This window comes from Pocillopora damicornis, chromosome 6 (assembly GCF_964200805.1).
Source record: "Pocillopora damicornis chromosome 6, jaPocDami1.2, whole genome shotgun sequence".
In the NCBI taxonomy this organism is placed as follows: Eukaryota; Metazoa; Cnidaria; class Anthozoa; order Scleractinia; family Pocilloporidae; genus Pocillopora; species Pocillopora damicornis.
Window position 1 is genome coordinate 18263551 of NC_142675.1, and position 23377 is coordinate 18286927.

At 39.3% G+C, this 23377-nt stretch overlaps 1 long non-coding RNA gene and 2 pseudogenes across 4 annotated transcripts in view; 1 reads left to right on the forward strand and 2 right to left on the reverse strand.

Annotated features, from left to right (window-relative positions):
• LOC149044286 (uncharacterized) overlaps window positions 1–23123 on the forward strand; it is a 30487-nt gene extending 7364 nt beyond the window's left edge. For both annotated transcript variants that reach the window (XR_016188046.1, XR_016188045.1), the window contains exon 3: window positions 22582–23123. This is a non-coding gene — a long non-coding RNA (uncharacterized LOC149044286). The remainder of the gene's footprint in view (window positions 1–22581) is intronic.
• Window positions 692–12418, reverse strand: LOC149044287 (uncharacterized; annotated as a pseudogene). Its single transcript, XR_016188047.1, has 11 exons — window positions 12313–12418; window positions 12061–12153; window positions 11353–11560; window positions 10026–10336; window positions 8880–9083; window positions 8430–8752; window positions 7007–8155; window positions 5960–6227; window positions 3603–4667; window positions 2533–2842; window positions 692–2219 (listed from the first exon to the last, which is right to left on the reverse strand). The product of XR_016188047.1 is annotated as an uncharacterized LOC149044287 (transcript).
• LOC149044288 (uncharacterized) lies at window positions 12559–21316 on the reverse strand (annotated as a pseudogene). The gene is made up of 9 exons (XR_016188032.1): window positions 20987–21316; window positions 19632–19839; window positions 18181–18491; window positions 16656–16796; window positions 16080–16402; window positions 14678–15775; window positions 13787–14054; window positions 12817–13218; window positions 12559–12657 (listed from the first exon to the last, which is right to left on the reverse strand). The product of XR_016188032.1 is annotated as an uncharacterized LOC149044288 (transcript).
• Window positions 23124–23377: the final 254 nt, after the last annotated feature.

Below are 23377 nucleotides of genomic sequence, written 5' to 3' on the forward strand. Positions count from 1 at the left end.
GCCCCCTTCCCTGACTAAGCGTCCACCCCTTAGACCATAATGTCAAAAAAGCGCCCATCTCGAATAAGCGTCCCCCGTCCCTCCTCAATTCCTTTAACTCTTTAACTCCCAAGATCTCATTAGTAATTCTCCTTGCTGTCTCCCATGCAGTTCTTGTGATGTTAGTTTGGAAAATTTGGTATTGGATCCACTTTTATTCCCCTTACTGATATTTTTTCGTTATTCTCATCACTTGTCTGCTTGATATTGTATTAATATTGTAGGGAGCAGGGATACAAGGAAAGCCCGTATTTATTGCCACTTTAATTATAATTTTTCAAGCTTTAACTGCAGCGAATCAGTACAAGAGAATAGTTTTTTAGCCGTTCCAACTGTTTCTATCTCCATTTGCATGCAGAGTTCCTTTATGTGTGTCATTGCTCTTTTGATTTTTGTCCTTCTTCTGCCCTAACTTAATAAGCCCCCTCTTCCTTCCTCGATTAAGTGCCCTCCTTGTAATATGCACTCCTCCCCTCAACGGGGGAACTACGGTGGTTAATGAACACGATGCATTCTTTCATTTTAAGATTCCGTTTGTAAGAAACGATTTTGCCCTTTAGATCTCCGACGTCCTGTTCCAAAAGGGCTCCTACTTTTTCATCTATAGAGTTCAAAGCATAAGTAGAAGGTGTTGGAAGATCGATAGAAGAAATAACTGGATCAAGTCTTTATTTGACCTTTACAGTCTGCGATTTTAAGAAAAGTGTAAATCTAATTATCTTCGTAAATGCTTTGTTTAACAATTTTTAAGGGAAAACGATGGGACTGTTTTCTCTTTTAAAGTTTGATCACATAATTCCGTCATGAAAATGTATGCTCCTCAGTATTGAAATTCCTTCCAAGGGAGCTTCTGTGCACGTCATTTGACCCTTTTTGTGCTTACAACTCTATCTCTGTGATCATTTAGAAGTAGATAGGTGATTTCTGACCTTCCTGCATCATATTTTATGTATATATTTAAAAAACATTATGCTTTATACGAAATTTTCTAGGAGTAAACGGTCAGAGGTGTCTTACACCAGATGGTGAAACTGACTCTAAAATACGGTAAAAGCTTTCATACAAGCTGACAGAACAATATTCGCCTTCAGAATATTGTTGTAGTTCCCCGTTCAAAATAGCAACAAGCCAACTATTTATCAAAAGCCCCCAAAAAATATGTCCTATGGAGATTAATACTCATGATAGCCAGCTCTTATTAAAGGAAATCTACTACATCATTGAAACTATTGTATGTTTGTATCAGTTAACATAAGAGAACGGTCGCTTGATTAAGACTTTCGCTAGTCTCTTTTTCGCTTGCAAGGTCTAGAGAACACCAGGACATAAAGATTGTATGCATATTATCACAATAATCCTGCAGAGATTTAGAGAACTGCCATGCACCACTCCTACATTCCGTCAACTCACTGCGTAAGAATCCATGTATTTTATACACTTCTTGCGTTAATTTTCATACCTAACGAAGCTAATTTTAGGCTAAGAGCAGGAAAATGGACTGACAACCCTGTACCGTAAAAAAAGATCGTCTCACAGACAAAGCAACAGAGGTGCCACCTACATCTGTGCGCTTAGGTCTTACGGAATCATCTTGAATGACACTGATCTCGATAGAAGTCCTTAGCACTGACTGAGACTAGAATAGGTTTCTTTGATGTACGAACTAATTTTGCGCGGGTGAAGCTAATATATTTGCTATAAGAGTCATATGGGATATCCTACAACACTTTAAATCACTGTTGTTCCAAAACAGTCTACACTTGAAAAGTAAACAAATTCAAGGTGGTTGCCCAATAACCAGTGTTTACGAAGATGGTGCGCCAACTTCCTGATAGAGTTGAGTTGTAGATGTCTGCTTTGTAATCGTACAAACAGGACTTGATCAAGTAGTATTCATTTCTGCGAAGATCCCTTTCATATTCACATCTTTATGCGCAGTTCAAGTATGTGATTTCTATAAATTCACAGTCAATTATACCGCAAAGTTAAATAAATGCATGTTAAATAAATAAATGCCCTGCCATGGCAAACGCTGCGGGTGCGTTAACTTCACCTGTCCATGGAGCTCACCCTTTGTTGCTGTGCTAAACTGTCAATGCTTCTGAAAGGTATACTTTTACTTTCTCGTCCACGATGGGTGATTTACTAAATCCTGGTCTGTCAACCACAAAGATTCTTTCCTAGAGGAGAAAACGATGAGAGATAAGTGAATCTTAAAACAGGTCAAATTCCCTTTTTTAAAGTAAGTATTTTTGTTAATGTTGTTGTTCAAACTTCCCTTACTCTTTATCTGACCAAGAAATCAAGCTGCAACTATGCTCCTGAAGGATTAGATTGCGAACGAAAAAGATGTATGTTAGGTGTCAAAGATAATCCGTCCATCAACAATATATTGCAAGACCTAAATTTGCTAAGAATAATGCTAGATGGTAGCTTTTAGCAACCCTCAAGTCACAATTTACAATTTATGCCCTCAGCCTGCTAATCACCAACCTTAAGCAGGTTTTTTGGCCAAAAGATCCCAATCTTATCTAAAGCTGAACCTTGCAGATCTTCATTTTGGAAAAACCAGGCGATTTTTTGAAGGAGGATTTGTTGAGAGTTCACAGCCATCTCGCCAGGCTGGATACTCTTTAAAGGAAGGCCTGTTTGAGGATCTGCGTCTTTATGGTGCGCTACCAGCTTGTGGGTTTTCTATATCTTAATTCGCAGACAACGGAAGAGGTGCCAAAAAAGGATTCAGGAAGAAGTTGTTCCCCAAGAATCAGACTCAACAACATGCTCTTTTTTGAATATCTTTCACCTATCAAGAACAAACACTAGTTTAAAGAAAAATGTGAAATTAGTGGTGTTTAACTTTCCAGATCCATTCTCTTTGATGAGTCCTACGGATTAGGTTTAAATTGCTAATTTCTCATAAACATGCAAGACAGCTTCTTCTCAAAACATAAATCGTGTTTACGACCACGAATGACAAGAATCTAGCCATTAAAAAGAAACTGAAACAAAAGAAGCGTTATTAGGAAAAAATAGTGAAAAATATATAGTGTAATGGAGCGAATAGTCTTGAAAAACTAGCAGACACTTTGACATATCTCCCGCATATAGAAAGGGATAAAATATACAATGATAAATATTCATCGTTAGTTTTTATAAGGTTAAGAAATCACATACTTTTCTGAAAGAGAACACGTTTTGTGATCAAGATGAGTTAAATCAATTGAAACACGAAAACAACAACAACCAAACCACAACAAAAATATGTTATGTTTCTGTCTTTCGAGTTTATAGCGTCGGCGTTGCAACCATACGTCATCAAGGCGTTTATCGTTCGGGAAAAGGAATTTTCTTAGATACTCTGTCAAGTTATGACCACAGGTAAAGGATTTGACTTCTCAGTGGAAAAACTCTGAAAGTTGTTCCCTCGGCCATGGGGGTTGAGCAAACCTCATATGACAAATGAGGAGACGAGTGTGGAAAGCTGCGTGACGTCTGTCAACATGAGCCGGTACGCGGTCCCTGTTTCCTATTTATATGCAAAAAGTGAGCTTCATACGACTTACTGCAGGACGAGTATCGCTTCGAGGTAAGCCAAGGAAATTCATTCCAGAGATTAAAAGCGATTAAGTTCAAAAGATCGGCCATGACGGACACGAAGGCATAGTTAAAACGGAGAATGTATTGCATAAACTCTCTCTTTTTTTAATGAAGACTTTCGCGAGTCTCTTTTCCCTTGCAAGGTCTAGAGAACACAAGGACATAAAGATAGTATACATATTGTAACAATCATGCTGCAGAGATTTAGAGAACTACCATACACCACTCCTACATTTCTTCAACTCAGTACCTAAGTATCAATGTATTTCATACACTTCTAGCTTTAATTTTTATGCCTAACGAAGCACACCGTAAAAAAAGATCCTCTGACAGACAAAGCAACAGAGGAGCCACCTACACCTGTGCGCTTAGGCCTTTTGAAATCATCCAAAATGACACTGATCTCGATAGAAGTCCTTAGCATCAGCACTGACTAAGACCAGAGTATGTTTCTATGATGTATGAGCTAAGTTTGAAACGGGAAAATTTGTGCGGGTGAGGCTAGTCTATTTGCTATAATAGTCACACGGGATATCTTAAAACACTTTAAACCACTGTTGCTCCGAAAACAGTCCAAACTTTAAAAGCAAATATGTTAAGGGTGGTTGCCTAATAGCCATTGTTTACGAAGATGGTGCGCCAACTTCCTGGTAGAGCTTAGTCAACTTCTCGTAACACTCTCTCGCATCTGGTCGATTATCAGGTTTTTCGTCCCAGCAACGCTGCATCAAATCCTGCCAACCAGCTGGAGGCTCGTTTGAGCCTTCCACATGCGTAGGTCTTACGCCCTCAACCACTTTTTCAAAAACCTCATACACATCGGCATCCGCAACAAGAAGGGCTCTGTTACCATACCACATCTCCCAGAGCATTATACCGAAGCTGTAGATGTCTGCTTTGTAATCGTATAAACGGGACTTGACCACTTCCGGAGCGAGATACACAGGAGTTCCCGTCATTGCACCCGTGATCGCTTTAGCTTCTTTGGAAACACCGACGTCGGCTACTTTGGCAATATTCTCTTGCGACAGCTCTGAGAGAATTAGATAAACTTCATGGAAATTGATATATTTTTTATACCAAAGTCTAGGAAAAAGGGTAGTCGTCAGGAAACGCCAATTAGAGATGAATTAGGCTCTGCGAGGATCTTTTATAGTTTCTTCACCTCAGTGCACATATATGATTTGCATATATCTACAATCGTTATTCATCACTTGGACGGTTTATTTGGATCCAACATAATTACCAGCTCCCAGTTGACTTGTTAGCTCAGTTGGTATAGCGCTGTGGTTATGGGTTCAAATCCCATACAGAACTGCAATTTTTTCAAGTCTTATTTCAACTACTAGTTCCGTTGTGTTTATAGCTACGAGGATCTCTTATAGTTTCTTCATCGCAGTGCACATATATGATTTATAATTTATAACAACTTATTTATAACAACTTTATTGGGTACGTCTACGGATAGACGGACGCCAAATGGGTTAGTGCAGCGGGACATGGAGTCCCATACGGGGCACTACCCCTCTTAAATCCACCCAACCCAACCCAGGGGAGGACATCCATCACACAGTAATCTCGTGCGTGGGAAATTAACGTCTCCTACCCCAAACCCTGCAGGAGACGGGACCTCCGGCTTAACGTCTTATCCGAGAAGACGAAGCAAGGTGAGTGAAGCGGCTTACTTAAGGCCACAACGTAGTGCCGCGGCCAGGACTCGAACCCGGGCCGTCCGACCCAGAGTCCAGCGCTCAGACCACTGGACCACTCACGCCTCACTCATATGATTTTCATATATCCACAATAATTAGGCTCTGTCATTAAAAATGTAGATCTGTCGCTATTTTCAAAATGTCTTCGAAACGCATTCTAAGCAGTTTTAATACATAAAACGTTATGAGTTGTAACCGCAGATGACACCTCTTAAAGGAAGGCAAGGCATTAAAACGACGTCTAAAGGTGTTAACTTGGGATGCGTAAGTCGTTATCTACAGTCACACTGGTTTTACGTGGAAAATAATAAATTTAATGTTGACCCTTCAAATTACAGGAATTAGATAGAAAACTACAGACAACACAGGATATTATGTGTGACCCCAGCCAATTTCAGTGAGAAGCTTAAACACGCGGCTAATTTCCATATCTGACTACAATGACACTCAAGCGAATTTATAGCGTGGTCTGCCACAGGTATTCCATGCCTGTAGAAAGCAGGAAAACTGGGTGAAGGTGAGCGAATTAGAATACGAGATGAGTCTAAAGGACGAAGATGATCACAATTACAAATGATCACGATAACCAGTTGTGCCAACTTTTAACTCACCAATATATTTTCCAGCTTGAGATCTCTGTGAACGATACCTTGTCTGTGAATGTATTCCAAAGCATTGGCGATGTCTTTTGCCCATCCGATCACATCTCTCGCAGCTGAAGCAGTTGATGACTTACCAGGTATATTGCTTTCATGCCGGAAAATGTGCCTCATCAAGTTTTCTTTGCAGAGCTCCATCACCAGTATTGCTTTCAGCCGCTCCCCTTCCTTGCGCAGTGCTGTACCATAGAACTTTACAATAAAGGGATTATGCAGTTTCCTAAATAAAGAAAACGTAGCGTGAACAACTTACACTCATAAAACAGTATACATATTCTCTACACTGTTATCCAAACATTCTCTGATACTGAGTTGCTAACGTAAATTGGCCACCGTAAAGAGTTTGAAAGCTGACGTTTCGAGCGTATTAACCCCTCGTTAATCGCTCTAACGAAGGGCTAACACTCTTGAAACGTCAGTTTTCAAACTTTTTACGGTGGTCAATTTACGGTATCAACTCAGTTGATAACATTTAACTACCCCGTTATACTCTCTCACCAACGCAGCACAGTTTTTCTAAAAAACTTACCCCCCTTTATTAATTTTCTGATACTGACAGGAAAATTTTGATCATCAATAAAGAGCTTCTTCTGTTGACAATCATTTCCCTTATTCCCATGACCTTCATGCTTGATTCAGCGGCGATGATCTAAGGGGCAATTAGATGCTAGTCCAACCTAAGAGTTCTAAGGATAATGAATTGTTGGGAAAATTAATGGTGATATGTCTCCCCGTAAAGGTTTTTCCTAATCAATATCCCGATGTGCCTTAAAATACACCTAGATTCTGGGTTTCCTGAAAGCGTCGGGAAAAATCATATAATTAAAATGAATCCTCTTATTACGATTTTCTCCATGAACAGAAAAGAATTAAGAAAATATCTTATGAGCTAATGAGCTTATGAGCTTATGAGTCATTGGTGCTTCCCCGAGGTTTTAGCTGATGGGCCTTTTTTTGATAAACAACACAACATTCCAGGATCCATAAAACAAAACCAACCTGAGTATCTCTGCTTCAGAAAGGAAGCTACTAGCAGTACTTCTGGTGAGCTCCTCGTTCCACTCTTTCACAGCAACATCTACGGGTTTATCCTCTCCGCGTATCTTCAATTTTCCTCGATAAACAGTAGCGTACGCTCCTCTTCCAAGAGGTGCATGATCTTGCCACTCCAGATCGTCGCAGCTAATGTCCACGGCGCGAACCTCTTTGATGCCAAACAGGGCCATCTCACCCCTTATTTGTAAACTCTTCTCGTGTAACAGTTTGTAGAAATCTTTTAGTTCTTTCTTAGAACGGTTTTTATCTCTTAATTTTTGACACAACATTTTGCTCTCTTCTATGAGCTGAGGGATCCGATCTAGGACTTGCCTAAGACAAACCTGAGCTTCTTTGAGCTGTTCCATCACGAACGACTTTAGATGCTGTTCTTCAGCTACTTTATTCAGATATTCTTGGGAAGCTTCCGCCATAAAGGCACACTTATCTTTGTTGTACTGTCTTATTTCATTACAGTTTTCCAACTTCTCTTTAACTGATCTGGTGCCAACTACCGGAACATTGCCCACTGGGACAACCAGACTAACTGGAACCCAAATTGGACTTGTGACCCCGATGATGACTTTTTCAGCGACGCTAAAGTCGTCCGATGCCAGCGGGTCACTTCCGGAGCTGGCAGCATCTTCGGCTACGACATGACCCTCCAGCGTTCGAAGCTGACCTTTGACGTAGCTTAACCTCTCCTGAAAGTATTGAATCAAAGAGGCGCGAGCATCGGAAAAGACATGGCTCATTTCTTCCCATTCCTTTATCACTTCTACAAGTCGCTCCATCTGCAGCTGTTGGATGTAAATCTTAGTCAGTTCCCAGCTTTCTCCAATGTTTGGAACGTCATCTAATGTCCACGAAGAAAACTGTTGCATAACTTCTGGAGACTTAAGGTACCTGGACAGTGCACTCACAGCGTGGTCTGTCTTGCTTTCGAGGTAGGACTGCAGCTCTTTGCTTACTGTACCCTGCTGTCTCTCAAAACTTTGAAGGCGGTCAGTGGTAAAAATAATTCTATCTATCGCATTTTTACGACCTTTGGAGCAATCACGTATGAACGCTTTCGTTTGGAGGGCCATACGTGCAAGAAGATAGTCAAGCCACCTGAGAATAAAGGACATTTTTTCAGTTGTATTTTACACCTTTTCATTATATTTATCCATGCAAAGCCAGGCTGAACAGTTTCTTGGCTTTTTTCGCACTGAGTTAACATTTTATGCACTGCATTACATTCGTATTATGCTTTCTGTATCCTGAAAAATGCATTTCACTGAGCTAATCAGAATGAAGATATCTTTTACTCCTATTTTCAGAACTAAAAAGGCATTTTTAATAACTTGAATAATCATTCTGTTGATGAGGATTCAAAGGGATTTACCTCCACTGCATTTGTAGTCTTGTTTCAATACCTTTCAACACCATGGACTTTACACCATTCATTAGTTCATCAAACTCTTTCATGACCACTCCGAGCTTCTGAGCTTCATCGGCATCTCTTGCTGACATATAAATTATCTGAGATTCTGGATCTAGAGAAGGGCAGCACTTCTTGAGTTGCGTCACGATATAGTTCTTCACTTCATCAGCTTCTTCTAAAGGCACGTGGTCCCACTTGTTGCAAACGAAAAGAGCACAGTTTACGGAAGATTCCTTTCGTTTGGCAAGAGGTATCTGTCTGGCGTGTTGGAAAAGTTCTCCAACCTGAAGGCAGAGACAGAATTAGCTATTTGTCGATTTTTTGGCTAGTTCAGTAGTTGCCTTTTTTGAAACGTTAGGCCTTACCTTACCGCTGTACAAGAGCAACTCATGTTTCGTTCCTTATTCTAGCACATTTGAGGAAAAAATTTGAACAGTTAAGTTACCCATACACTTTTTAAAACTGGGAGATTCAAAAATTATGCTGTATTCCACCGGCGTTCCCACTGTTGATGACGTAAATAACTGCGAAAGCTTCTGGAAGGTACTCTTTTACTATGTCATCCATGATGGAAGATTGTCCAATTCCTGGACTGTCGACTAGTACGATATTTTCCTAAAAGACAAGTAAAATATGAGATGTAACGACCAAAATATTGAATATGAAAGAGATTTTCGATCTTCAAATCCCTTACAGACCTGAATTTTTTTGAGGCCATATATTCACTACAGCTTAAGAATTGTTTATTACTGCAAAGATCCATTTAATTTTCATTTCTAAATACGCAGATCACATACATGATTTTCATATATTCACAGTCATTGAGGCAAAACATTGTCCTTGGGAATCGCTATCTAGAGTGCGTTTCGATTGTTGTCATAGGACCAAACCCAAAGTAATCACAACAATCAATCAAAGCAAAGGAAAACATCAAACAATACAATGAGAACCCAAAGATTCAACTGTTTGCAGGGGAAAACGCGGGTCAGTTGCAATTGGTGTTAATTTTGAATGTGATTGATTCGTGAATTGGCACGAGTTTTCTGGACGAATCACAGAGCGAGGTTAAACCGGATTACTCTCAACTCTCAACTCTCAATCTAATGTCCTCTATATCTGTTTGTTTCAAGTGACATTTTGACATCCTTAGCCGAATTTATCATCAGAATTTAGTCAGACGTGACTTTCAGTTGATTCTGCTGTTACGTAATTATTAGTGATCGCAATAAGGTTACATCGAAAGAGATGTGTGTAAGTATTCAGTTGAGATGTCAACAACTAATCACTTCTTAAATTAGTTATTGTGACAAAACAGCGGCAAAAACCAAGTATCATTCCAAATAGTGCGCAAGTAGTTACTATGCAGAATGGCGAATGACTTAGGGAAAGTTAGGAATTTGGAGACTTGAAATTTCTCTAACTTCTCTTATAAAAGACAGTTTTATATCATAAAATACACTATTGCACGAACATACTGAAGCTTGCTGACATCAACAATATGTCTCCAAAGTTCAATTCCTAGACCCCAAATAATTACTGAGTTTGCTCATGTCTAACCTTCAATAGATTGTGTGGCCAATACAACTCAATCTTTTCGTAATCTAAACCCTTTTCTCTGTTAGTCTTTAGGTGGACGAATTCGGAAATCTGTTGAAGGTAACTCTGCTCGGAGGCTTCAGATGGCTCGTCTAAGACGACAGTCTTTGTGGTATCCCCTAATTCTTTGTTTTTAAAGTGCGCCACCAGCTTTGGTGTATCTCCATATCTTAGTTTACAGATGGTGGATGTGGTACTCAGAACGGAGTAAGGAAGAAGCTGCTCTCCAAGGATAAGATTTAACAAGGTGCTCTTTCCTGAACTTGTTTCGCCTGGTTAGCATAAGCAGGTGAAAATAGGAAGGGAAGAAAGAAAAAAACATCGGTAATAATGAGTCGATTCTACTTAAGTGACGTCGATCAAGAGAATCTGCTTCCCCGGTCCTTTCCACTTAAAATCCCAAACAAAACACCATTTCCCTTCTTCTTCTAATTCGTTTTCATAAAAAACTATTCCTCTCGCTGTCCACAATTATATAGCTTTCACCCAGATATCAGTTAAAGGTTGGACATATTATGTGCCATGCTCAAAAGACAGACTTCCGTTAAAGGGACTATCGGTAAATAGTCTTAGTTGTCCACTCGTTTTTTCATAAGTATATTGTATTTATTTAGTAACCGGGCTGGCCAAGTTCAGCTGCAACCTGGTTTGAATGGGGGGCCTGTGTTGTTTGGGAAAAGTTGTGAGGTAAAAGGACAGGTCAGTAGAGCCCCTTATGACATACAAGAACCAAGACGCAAATTGGATAATTGAAAAATTGTGAATAAATGAATGAGTGATTTTTTATTCCATCAATAAAAGTTCTATAGTTTAAATGTTGTGAGATTCTGGATTTCCGTAGAATTAAAAAAGTATTCACGAGTGTGACTGTCAAGTTTAAATAGAAGATATTAGCAATAAAGCTCTCACTGTTAACCCTTAAGAGTGACAAACATCTTATTTCTCCTTACAAGATCACCTCTGATTCACATTTTCAGGTCACGAGAATAAAGGAAATAATCATAGAGTAAAGGAGCTCATGATTGTTAAACAAAGTCTCCTTGTCAGTACCTTAGGAAATGTATAGATAATGGTATAGGGAATATGCAGACTGGTCTCAGGGTGTATGTTCAAAAAAAGCACAATTAAGGGAGGATGAAATATAAGTATAATTCCCTCAAAAAAATAAAGTTTTAATTTAGAAATATAGTTTTATTTTTCTTCATGGCTCGATCACTAGCTTACTAATAACTGAATGAAGCCTAAAGTTTGAAAGCAATGGCGATCAAATTGTTTATTTATAACAAACCTGCAACAAGAACAATGTACTCTTTTTTCAGCAGATTTTGTTTGTGGGAAGCGATTTTTTCCCTGAGGTTTCCGATGTTCTGTTCCAAAAGGGCATGAACTTTTCCATCCATACTTTGCAAGCAAACATCCGTGCGTTCGTAGAAATTGAACAAGGTTGCTCGTTTTCTCTCGTCTTCTTTCTTTGCTTCCGTCAACACTGAGAAAGCCTGGTAAATGGCACAAAAGAAAACAACTGTTGTGCATCAACATTCGCCTGTGCAACTTAAATATTACTTTTTGGCCCAATTGGTTAATTTAACCGTTTTACAGTCATTTTGGAAATCTTTGTAACTGATAACATCACTTCTATATACATAACGCTGTTCTGAGCGCAGCTAAAAATTTGGAATAGATTCATTAGGCTGGTTTAAGCTCAAAAACTGCCGCAATGCAACCATCTGTAGGCTATTATTTGCAGTACCTTATCCATGATTACATATGCATATTTATGCATGTATTACGTCAACAAAAGCGAATTTTGATGTTTAGCCACAACAGGAAAGGACTCCAACCCTTCGTTGACAATTACGAAAAGAAGAAAACATCTGTGGCTTCCTTTTACCGTGAAAAGCATTAGCTCACTCCAAGCTTTAAGTCTGTGGTCATTCATTTTACAAAAATCATGCAAGAATTTCTAAGAAAATAAAGAAATTTAAAAAATTAATACCTTTATGTCGCCAAATTCCTGATAGAGCTTAGTCAACTTCCTGTAACACTCACTCGCATCTGGTCGATTATCAGGATTTTCGTCCCAGCAATACTGCATCAGATCGTGCAAAACGAAAAGAAGAAAACATGTGTGGCTTCCTTTTACCGTGAAAAGCATTAGCTCACTCCAAGCTTTAAGTCTGTGGTCATTCATTTTACAAAAATCATGCAAGAATTTCTAAGAAAATAAAGAAATTTTAAAAATTCATACCTTTAGGTCGCCAAATTCCTGATAGAGCTTAGTCAACTTCCTGTAACACTCCCTCGCATCTGGTCGATTATCAGGATTTTCGTCCCAGCAATACTGCATCAGATCGTGCAAAACGAAAAGAAGAAAACATGTGTGGCTTCCTTTTACCGTGAAAAGCATTAGCTCACTCCAAGCTTTAAGTCTGTGGTCATTCATTTTACAAAAATCATGCAAGAATTTCTAAGAAAATAAAGAAATTTTAAAAATTCATACCTTTAGGTCGCCAAATTCCTGATAGAGCTTAGTCAACTTCCTGTAACACTCCCTCGCATCTGGTCGATTATCAGGATTTTCGTCCCAGCAATACTGCATCAGATCGTGCAAAACGAAAAGAAGAAAACATGTGTGGCTTCCTTTTACCGTGAAAAGCATTAGCTCACTCCAAGCTTTAAGTCTGTGGTCATTCATTTTACAAAAATCATGCAAGAATTTCTAAGAAAAGAAAGAAATTTTAAAAATTCATACCTTTAGGTCGCCAAATTCCTGATAGAGCTTAGTCAACTTCCTGTAACACTCCCTCGCATCTGGTCGATTATCAGGATTTTCGTCCCAGCAATGCTGCATCAGATCGTGCAAACCAACTGGAGGCTTTTTTGAGCCTCGGACATGCGCAGGTCTTGTACCCTCGAGCACTTTTTCGAAAAACTCATGCACATTTCTTTCCACATCAAGAAGGGCTCTGTTACCATACCACATCTCCCAGAGCATTATACCGAAGCTGTAGATGTCTGCTTTGTAATCGTACAAACAGAACTTGATCACTTCAGGAGCGAGATACACAGGAGTTCCAGTCATGGTACCCGTGATCGCTTTGGCTTCGTTAGAAACACCGATATCGGCTACTTTGGCAATATTCTCTTGCGACAGCTGTGGGAGAATAAGATAAACTCTATGGAAATTGATACATTTTTAATTCCAAAGTCTAAAAGTTTCGACTATCACAAAAATTAAGCAATATTAGAAAAGGGTAGTCGAAGTCGAGTGATTTTTGTTCATGTTAGTTTTCCACAAAACGTTATGTATTATAACCGCTTGTGGTTTCCCTTAGAAAAATTGTCCTGTCGAAACTGTGGGATTACAATCCCATGGTTTCTCGAGGAGGAACCCGAAACAGACGGAAAATAATAAATCTGATGCTGACCCTTCATAGTACAGGAATTACATCGAAAACTTAAGACAAGACAGGATATTAAGTGCGTTCGCTCATCCAGGTAACAACCGCAGCTAATTTCAGTGACAAGCACAAGCACGCGGCTAATTTCCATATCTGACTACAACAGCGTGGTCTGCCACAGGTATCCCACATAGAGAGCAGGAAAACTGGGTGAAGGCGAGCGAATTAGAAAACGATGAAATGCGAAATGAGTCTCGAGGGACAAGGATGATTATAATTATAAATAGTCACGATAACCAGTACTCCCGATCTTGAACTCACCAATATATTTTCCAGCTTGAGATTTCTGTGAACGATACCTTGTCTGTGAATGTATTCCAAAGTATCGGCGATGTCGCTTGCCCATCCGACCACATCTCGCGCAGCTGTAGCAGTTGATGACTTTCCAGATTTATAATTTTCATGCCGGAAAATGTGCCTCATCAAGTTTTCCTTGCAGAGCTCCATCACCAGAACTGCTTTCAGCTGCTCCCCTTCCTTGTGTAGTGCTGCACCAGAGAACTTTACAATAGAGGGATGATTCAGTTTCCTGCATAAAGAAAACGTAGCGTAAAAAAACTTCACTTATAAGACAGTATGCATATTCTCTATACTGTTATCTAAACAGTTTCTGATACTGAGTTGATGACGTAGTAGTTGATAATACTAAATTACCCTGTTATACTTTCCCACCGACCAAGCACCACAGTTTTTCTAGAAACTCACCCCCTATAATCATTTTCTAATACTGACAGGAAAATTTTGATCATCAATCAAGAAATTCTTCTGTTGTCAATCATTTCACTTATTCTCATGACCTTCATGCTTGATTCAGCGGCGACTAGGAGCAATTAGATGCTAGTCCAACTTAAGAGATCGAAGTGTAAAAAATTGTTGGGAAAATGAAGAGACGTCTCACTGTAAAGGTTTTTCCTAATTGATATCCCGATGTGCCTAAAATATACCTAGATTCTGGGTATTCTGAAAGCGTCAGAAAAATAAATCTTCTAATTATGATGAGCTTCTTAAACAAATAAGTATATTATGACTAAGAGAATATCTCATTGGCGACCGGCCAGATTATATTTAGTGCTTTCCCAAGGTTTTAGGTAGGTTGGGCCTTCTTTCATAAACAATATAACATTTAAAGATCCATAAAATGACAACATCAACCTGAGTAGTTCTGCTTCAGAAAGGAAGCTACTAGCAGTATCTTCGTTGAACTCTTCGTTCCACACTTCCACAGCAACATCTACGGGTTTATCCTCTCCTGGTATCTTCAATCTTCCTCGATAAACAACAGAGAACGCTCCACTTCCAAGAAGTGCATCGTCTTGCCACTCCAGATCGTCGCAACTGATGTCCATGGTGCAAAGCTTTTTGATGCCAAACAGGGCCATCTCATTCCTTATTTGTACACTCTTCTCGTGTAACGGTTTATAGAAATCTTCTATTTCTTTCTTAGAACGGTTCTCATCTCTCAATTTTTGACTCAACATTTTGCCCCCTTCTATGAGCTGACGGATCCGATCTGAGACCTGCTTAAGACAAAGCTGAGCTTCTTCGAGTTGCTCCATCACGAACGACCTTAAATTCTGTTCTTCAGCTGCTTCATTCAGATATTCTTGAGAAGCTTTCGCCACAAAGGCACACCTGTCTTTGTTGTACTGTCTCTTTTTGTTCCAGTTGCGCAACTTCTCTTTAACTAGGACAACCGGACCAACTGGAACCCAAGTTGGACGTTTGACCCCGATTCTGACATTTTCGGCGGCGCCAAAATAACTTGCAAAGCTGGTAGTATCTCCGGTTAGGACAGAGACCTCCAGCATTTGAAGTTGACCTTCGACGTAGCTGAGCCTCTCCTGAAAGTATTGAATCAAAGAGGCGCGAGCATCGGAAAAGACATGGTTCATTTCTTCCCATTCCTTTATCACTTCTACAAGTCGCTCCATCTGCACCTGTTGGATGTAATTCTTAGTCAGTTCCCAGCTTTCTTCAGTGTTGGGAACGTCATCTAATGTCCACGAAGAAAACTGCTCCATAACTTCTGGGGACTTAAGGTATCTGGACAGTGCACTCACAGCGTGGTCTGCCTTGTTTCCGAGGTATGATTGCAGCTCTTTGCTTACTGTACCTTGCTGCCTTTCAATACTTTGGAGGCGGTCAGTGATATAGATCATTCTGTCTGTCACATTTTTACAATCTTCGGACGAATTACGTATGAACGCTTTCGTTTGGAGGGCCATAAGAGCAAGAAGATAGTCAAGCCACCTAAAAATAAGAACATTATTTTCAATTGTCTTTAATACTTCGTCACCATACAATTGTTTTTAATACTTCGTCGTTCATACAAAGCCAGTCTGAACAGTCTCTTGACGCTTTTCGCACTGCATGAGTTGACAATTTATGCACTGTATTACCTTCGGCTTATGCTTTTCGTTTCCTGAAAAATACATTTCACGCAGGCAATCAGAATGAAGATATTTTTCATTTTACCATCAGAACCAAAGAGACTTTTCCAACAGATGCAACTTCTTCATAACCATTTTGTCGCTAGGGATTCAAAGCAATTTACCTCCACTGAATCTGTAGTCTTGCTTCAATACTTTTCAACACCATGGACTTGATACCATTCATTAGTTCAGCAAACTCCTCCGTGACCACTCCAAGCTTCTGAGCTTCACTGGCTTCTTTTGCTGACATATGCATGATCTGAGATTCTGGATCTAAAGAAGGCCAGCACTACGTGAGCTTCGTCGCTACATAGTTCTTAAGTTCGTCAGATTCTTTTGACCACACCTGGTCCCACTTGTTGCAAACGAATAAGGCACAATTTAAGGAAGATTCCCTTTGTTTGTCAAGAGATATCTGTCTGGCGTGTTCGATAAGTTTTTCTAACTGAAGGCAAAGAGACAGAATTAGCTATTCGTCAGTAGTTGCCCTTTTTAAAACGGTTTAACGCCTTAAGTAATCGCTCTGCAGAAACAACTCATGTTCGTTAAGTTCCTTCTTCTAGCACATTTGACGAAAAGTTTTGAATAGTTAAATTACTCTTAATAAACTTTAAAATAGAGGATTACGAATTTTGTACCACATTTTCCTTTAATTATTTTTGCAATGAGAAGGCATTTCGCATTTTAAAGTGCCTTACCCTATCTCGCTGTACTCCACCGGCGTTTCCACTGTTGATGACGTAAATAAATGCGAAAGCTTCTGGAAGGTACTCCTTTACAATGTCATCCATGATGGTAGATTCGCCAATTCCTGGACTGTCGACTATTACGATATTTTCCTAAAAGACACGTAAAATATGAGATGTCACCAGCAAAATATTGAATACGAAAGCGATCTTTACTTCGATCTTCAAATCCCGTACAGCAGGGCGTGAAATTGCGCCTAATACAGGCGCCACTGCGACTAAATTTTTCACTTTAGCGAACAAATCCTGAAAATTAGTCGCCAAAATGGCGACTAGAATGCTTCATCATAACCTTAATTAGAGATAAAGTGAATTAAACGGATTTGCAAACATAAAGCCGCTGCAAACTTCCTCGTTAAGTTTGTTTCCAAAACGCAGCACATGCATCTAAATCGATGACTAGACACCATCTTGGATTTGGGTGAGCTTGAGCGTTGTAATTCATCCGTCCTAGTGTCCAATTTGTAGCAAGTAAGAGATCTTTCACCACACTTAATTTTGGAGGGTCTATCTAGAACGCTGACATCGTTAAAAAAGGTTTTGTTTGTCTTTAAAAATGGCGACCAACTTTTTTTGAATTGGCTACCACTTTTAAAAATTTAGGAGCGAATTGGCTATCAGAAAAAAAATTAATTTCACGCTCTGTACAGGCCTAAATTTTTTTGATACCATATTTTCACTACTGGTTAAGTAGTGCTCATTTCTGCGAAGATTCCTTTCATTTTCATTTCTTAATCCGCAGATCACATATGCGATTTGACCTTTGGCCTTAGGGATCCCTCTCTAGAGTGCGTTTCGATTGGTTGTCATAAGACCAAACTCAAAGTAATCACAACAATCAATCAGAGAACCCAAAGAAAAAACAAGCGAACAACTCTTTTCATGGGAAAACACAAGTCAGTTGCGATTGGTTTTAATTTTGAATGTGATTGGTTGATGAATTGGCATGAGTTTTCTGGACCAATCACAGAGCAAGATTAAGTCCGGATTATTCTCAACTCTCAATCTAATGTCCTCTATATCTGTTCCTTTTAAGTGACATTTCGACATCCTTAGCCGAATTTATCATCAGAATTTAGGCGGACGTGACTTTCAGTCGATACTGCTATCACTCAATTATTAATGATACATCAAAAGAGATGTGTGTAACTATTCGTTTGAGATGTCAACAACCAACTGAGATGTCAACAATCAGTTCTTATGACAAAATAGCGACAAAAACCAAGTACAATTACAACGTGTGCAAGGAGTTACTTTGCAGAATGGCAAATGATTTGGGAAAAGTTAGGAATTTGGAGACTTTAAATTTCTCTAACATCCCTAATATCAATTTCAGTTATAAAGGCATATAAAAGACAGTTATAAATCGTAAAATACATTCATGCACGAACATTCTTAAGCTTGCTGACATCGACAATATGTTTCTTAAGGTCAATTCTTAGAGACTGAATAATTACTGAGCTTGCTCATGTCTAACCTTCCATAGATTGTGTGGCCAAAACAACTCAATCTTTTCGTAATCTGAGCCCTTTTCTCCGTCAGTCTTTAAGTGGACGAATTCGGAAATCTGTTGAAGGTAACTCCGCTCGAAGGCTTCAGATGGCTCGTGTAAGACGACGGTCTTTGTGGTATCCCCTAATTCTTTGTTTTTAAAGTGCGCCACCAGCTTTGGTGTATGTCCATATCTTAGTTCACAGATGGTGGATGCGGTACTCAGAACGGAGTAAGGAAGAAGCTGCTCTCCAAGGATAAGATTTAACAAAGTACTCTTTCCTGAACGTGTTTCGCCTGTAAGTATAAACAGGGGAAATAGAGAGAGAAGAACGAAAAAAAACATTGGTAAGAATGGATCGATTCTACTTAAGTTACGTCGAACAAGAGAATCTACTTCTCCGGTCGTTTCCACCAGAAATCCCAAACAAAACACCATTCCCCCTTCTTCTTCTAATTCGTTTTCATAAAAAAACTAGTCCTCTTGCTGTCCACAATTATATAGCTTTCACCCAGATAGCAGCTCGAGGTTGGCCATATTATGTGCCACTTTCAAAAGACAGACTTCCGTTAAAGGAACTATCAATAAATAGTTTTAGTTGGTCTGGACTAGCAGATTCCCACTTTGTCGACTCATTTTTTCATAAGTGTGTTGTACTTAATTATCAACCAGGCTGGCCAAGTTCAGCTGCAACCTGGTTTGAATGGGGGGGCCTGTGTACTAAGAGTAGGATGTTTGGGAAAAGTTGTGAGGTGAAAGAACAGGTCAGTGGAACCCCTTATAATATACAACAACCAAGTGGCAAATTTGATAATTGACAAATTGGGAATAAATAAATGAATGATCTTTAGTCCATCAATAAAAGTTAAATGTTGTGAGATTCAGGGTTTCCGTAGAATTAAAAAAGTGTTCGTGTGACTATCAAGTTTGATTAGAAGATATTAGCGATAAAGTTCCCTCTGTTTCCCCTTTAACCCCAAGAGTGACAAGCATCTAATTTCTCCTTACAAGATCACCTCTGACTCACATATTCAGGTCATGGGAATTAAGGAAATGATCATCAAGTAAAGGAGCTCGTGATTGTTAAACAAAGTCTCCTTGTCAGTACCTTAGGAAATGTATAGAGAACAGTATGGGGAATATGCAAACTGATCTTTGGGTGTAAAGGGTAAATATAACTTAAGGGAGTATATTACACGAAAGCACAATTAAGGAAGGATGAAATATACTGAGTGTAATACCCTAAAAGAAATATAGTTTTATTCTACTTCATGGCTCGATCACTAGCTTTCTAATTAGCTGAGGTTGGATTAGTAGAATAGCTGAATGAAGCCTTCTTTTCTTTGTCAGTCTTGAATTTAAGTCTATTGGTTGAGGAAGTTGGTGAATCTAAAATTTCAAAGCAGTGGCGGTAAAACAATTTATTTATAACAAACCTGCAACAAGAACAATGTACTCTTTTTTCAGCAGATTTTGTTTGTGGGAAGCGATTTTTTCCTTGAGGTTCCCGATGTTCTGTTCTAAAAGGTTATGAACTTTTCCATCTATACTTTGCAAGCAAACATCCGTGCGTTCGTAGAAATTGAGCAAGGTTGCTCGTTTTCTCTCGTCTTCTTTCTTTGCCTCCGTCAACACTGAAAAGGCCTGATAAATGGCACAAAATGAAACAAATGCTGTGCATCAACATTCGCCTCTGTAAATTAATTATTACTTTTTGGCCTAATTGGTTAATTTAACCATTTTACGGTCATTTTGGAAATCCCTGTTACTAATAACATCACTTCTAGACACACATCGCTGTTCTGAGCGCAGCTTAATTTAGGTAATAGATTCATTAGGCTGCTTTAAGCTCAAAAACTGCCGCAATGCAACCATCGATAGCTATTGTTTGCGGTGCGTTACCCATGATTACTTGGGTAAATAGGCATGTATTGTGTGAACAAAAACAATTTTTGATGTTTAGCCATAGTAGGAAAGGACTACAACTCTTCGCTGACGATTACGAATAGTATAACGAGTCTGTGGCTTCCTTTTACCGTAGAAAAGTATTGGCTCACTCCAGGCTTTAAGTCCGTGATCATTTATTTTACAGAAATTATGCAAGCATTTCTAAGAAAATGAAGAAATGTAAACCTGATACAATCGTCAACATTTTCCCAAAGGGTTAACATGTTTTCGAACTACAACCACAAAGCGATAGGAAAAAGCAGAATTGAAGTAGATTTCTCCAAAACATTTCAATCCTCGATGTTCTAGGAGCCGTATTATCAACTTGAACCCTCAAAGCACGATCGTTGCTCAACGAAGCCTACTAAATTGAGGACAGCGGTATGCATGATAAACTCTTACTGTAGAAGCAAAACTTTCCAATTTCGTATTTTTAATCATTTTGCTGACACCCAGTTGTAAGAATCGTTTATGGAAGTATCAATAAGTAATTAGCTGCCTTTTAGATTGCTCTGAGTACTGTCAAGTGTGAACTTAGAGAAACATTTGGCGAGTGAATGACGAGTGCAACGATTTCCGTCCACGAGAATAAGGTTTCTTCAAGTAGTATTCATTTCTGAGATGCCATCATTGAATGGATCGCCATGGGATAAAATCGCAAACTATGACTTAGTTAGCATGAAGAGATTGTTCAACAATTCGTTACTGAATTTCACGATATGGTCTGCGTCTACCATTTATTAAAGGTCACATCAAGATAATTCCACCATTGTACTGAAAATGTCGTTTATAAATTGAGTTTGCTGGTTATCCATATTTTAAAAAGATATAGTAGGGTTCTCACCTCCTTTGCCGTCCAACTTGAATTCTTCTCTAACGACTGGAGTGTCTCTTTCACTTTTGCTCTCATTTGCTCTAACGAATATAGCCCTTTGGTCGGAATTTTTAGTATCGCCATTGTGTTTGCCATCTCCAGGATGTCGTCGATCTTGTCAACGTCTAGTAATGCACTCATGTTGCAAATCGACAACTTGAACGGTTATGATCAAAATTTCATCAGTTTCAAGATCAAGAAAGCTTTGAGAATTGCGAAAAAGGAAAAACCTATACCTTTAACAGTTTTGTTTCATTTATCACAATCCAATCACAGGGGGTCTGATTACTATAGTGCATTGACACGGATCCCTGTCACTGTCAGCATTGTCTGAGCTTTTCTGGCAGTCAGCGTGACTAGTCACGCAATAGGTAAATTTCGAAAAGCATTATTCAAATATAGGTATAGGTACATAGAGAAAGGTAAAGGAAATTACGTTTTGTTGATTACAATCAATGCTAGTCTTTTTATAGTGTTTGTCAAAGAGGAGCGTCATATCCCAAAAATCGCAGGTCCTCAAAAATTGAGGTTAGGCAAATCGATATTTCAAGGTGAAACTCTGATGGCGCTCAAGTTTTGCTTGTCTTCTCTCTTTATCGTTGCTGACTTGTGTTTTTGTTTACTTTAATCATTCGTAATGTCATTTCTTTTACTGATTAGAACAAGCAGGATATAAACAGTCTATATTCCCTTGTTTGAACCCTGTACCAATGGAATGGAGCTAATTAAAAAAGTGCCGAGGGCCAAAGTGCGAGTAACTATTTTCATCGTGCTCAAATGTAACGAATGACATATACAAGTATTCATTTCTTTGGTGTGCTGCGTGAGTGGGAGAGTAAACCAGGGTAATTTAGTGTTTTCAACTGAGTTTATAACCTAAATTGGCCACCGCAAAGAGTTAAAAGGCTGACGTTCGAGCGTTAGCCCTTCGTCAGAGCGACTGGATCGAAAAATTCTGAGGCAAGAGTTAGTGGTCGCAGCAATTAAAAGACAAATGAATAAAGGGGATAAATGTCTAAAGAAACTGTGCTGCTGCATCGGTGAACTTAGCCCTTCGTCAATCGCTCTGACGAAGGGCTAAAACGCCAGCCTTATAACTCTTTAGGGTGGGCAATTTACGTTATCAACTCAGTTGATAACACTAAATTACCCTGGTTTACTCTCCCACTCACGCAGCACCACAGTTTCTTTAAAACCTTACCCCCTTTATAAAAGAAGTTATTGTATCAGGTGACTAGTCTGTCGTGCATAGTGCGAGACTGTAAGCTCAGATTCCGAGTCCATCAGAATCCGTGTCCATCAATCCATCCAGCCACTCACCCACCTACCTATCATCGACATAGATAAAAATCGTGATTACAGCATCTATTCGACAGAGGCTATTTCTATTGTCCTGTTGTGTGAGGACGAAAGAACCCTTGAACTCAATCACTGTGCACGCATCGAATTATCTGCTACATACCAATGTGTTTCCAGTTTGAGATCTCTGTGAATTATGCCCTTATTATGTATGAATTCCAAAGCTTTGGCAATGTCTTATGCTCATCCGATCACGTTTTTTGCAGCCGAAGTTTTTGTAGAGAGACCAGATACATTGTCCTGATTTCGGAAAATGTGCTTCATCAAGTTCTCCCTGCAGAGTTCCATGACAAGGATTGGTCTTCTCCTTCAGAAGTGTTGCGCCGTACATCTTTACAATGAGGGGATGAATCAGCTTTCTAAAAAAGGCACAATAAGAAATTGAGCTCTGAAATAATTGTTTGCTGGTCGTCCCAGTCTCGGTAGCTCATTACCTCTACACATGACACCCGTAAAAACACTTTACGAAAAGGAGAGTACAATGGTCACACCGGGAGGAACTCAGAACTCTTCACTTTCCGTTAGAAAGCATCAGGGAAATCGAATTACCAGACCTCAAGGAATTAACCGACCATAAGTCTGGGAACCGACCCACAGTTACTTCGTTTGAAGTCCCATGCTAGTTCCTTAATGTCTCAAGTTGGTTCGGTCAATTAAGTCTTAATTGAGTTCGCTTACAACTCAAGATGGTGCGTTAAAAATTCAACTTAGCTTTGTTCGCCACCAACTTAGGTTTGCAGGCAAACAACGTAAGATAGGTGGGCTCATAACTCAGGTTGGTGCGGTAGCGAGTTAGTTGGGCCCGTTAACAACTTACAGATGAGTTCGCCAATACCTCAGATTAGTTCGCTAACAACTTAGGTTGGTTTGTTAACAAGTAGCCAAGTTTGCTGACAACTAAGTTTGGTGCGCTAACAAGTTAGGTTGGTTCAGTCGCCAACAAATTGGGATAAGTGAGTCTGCTGGCAACCAAAGTTAACTCGGTAGCAAGTCAGGTTACTT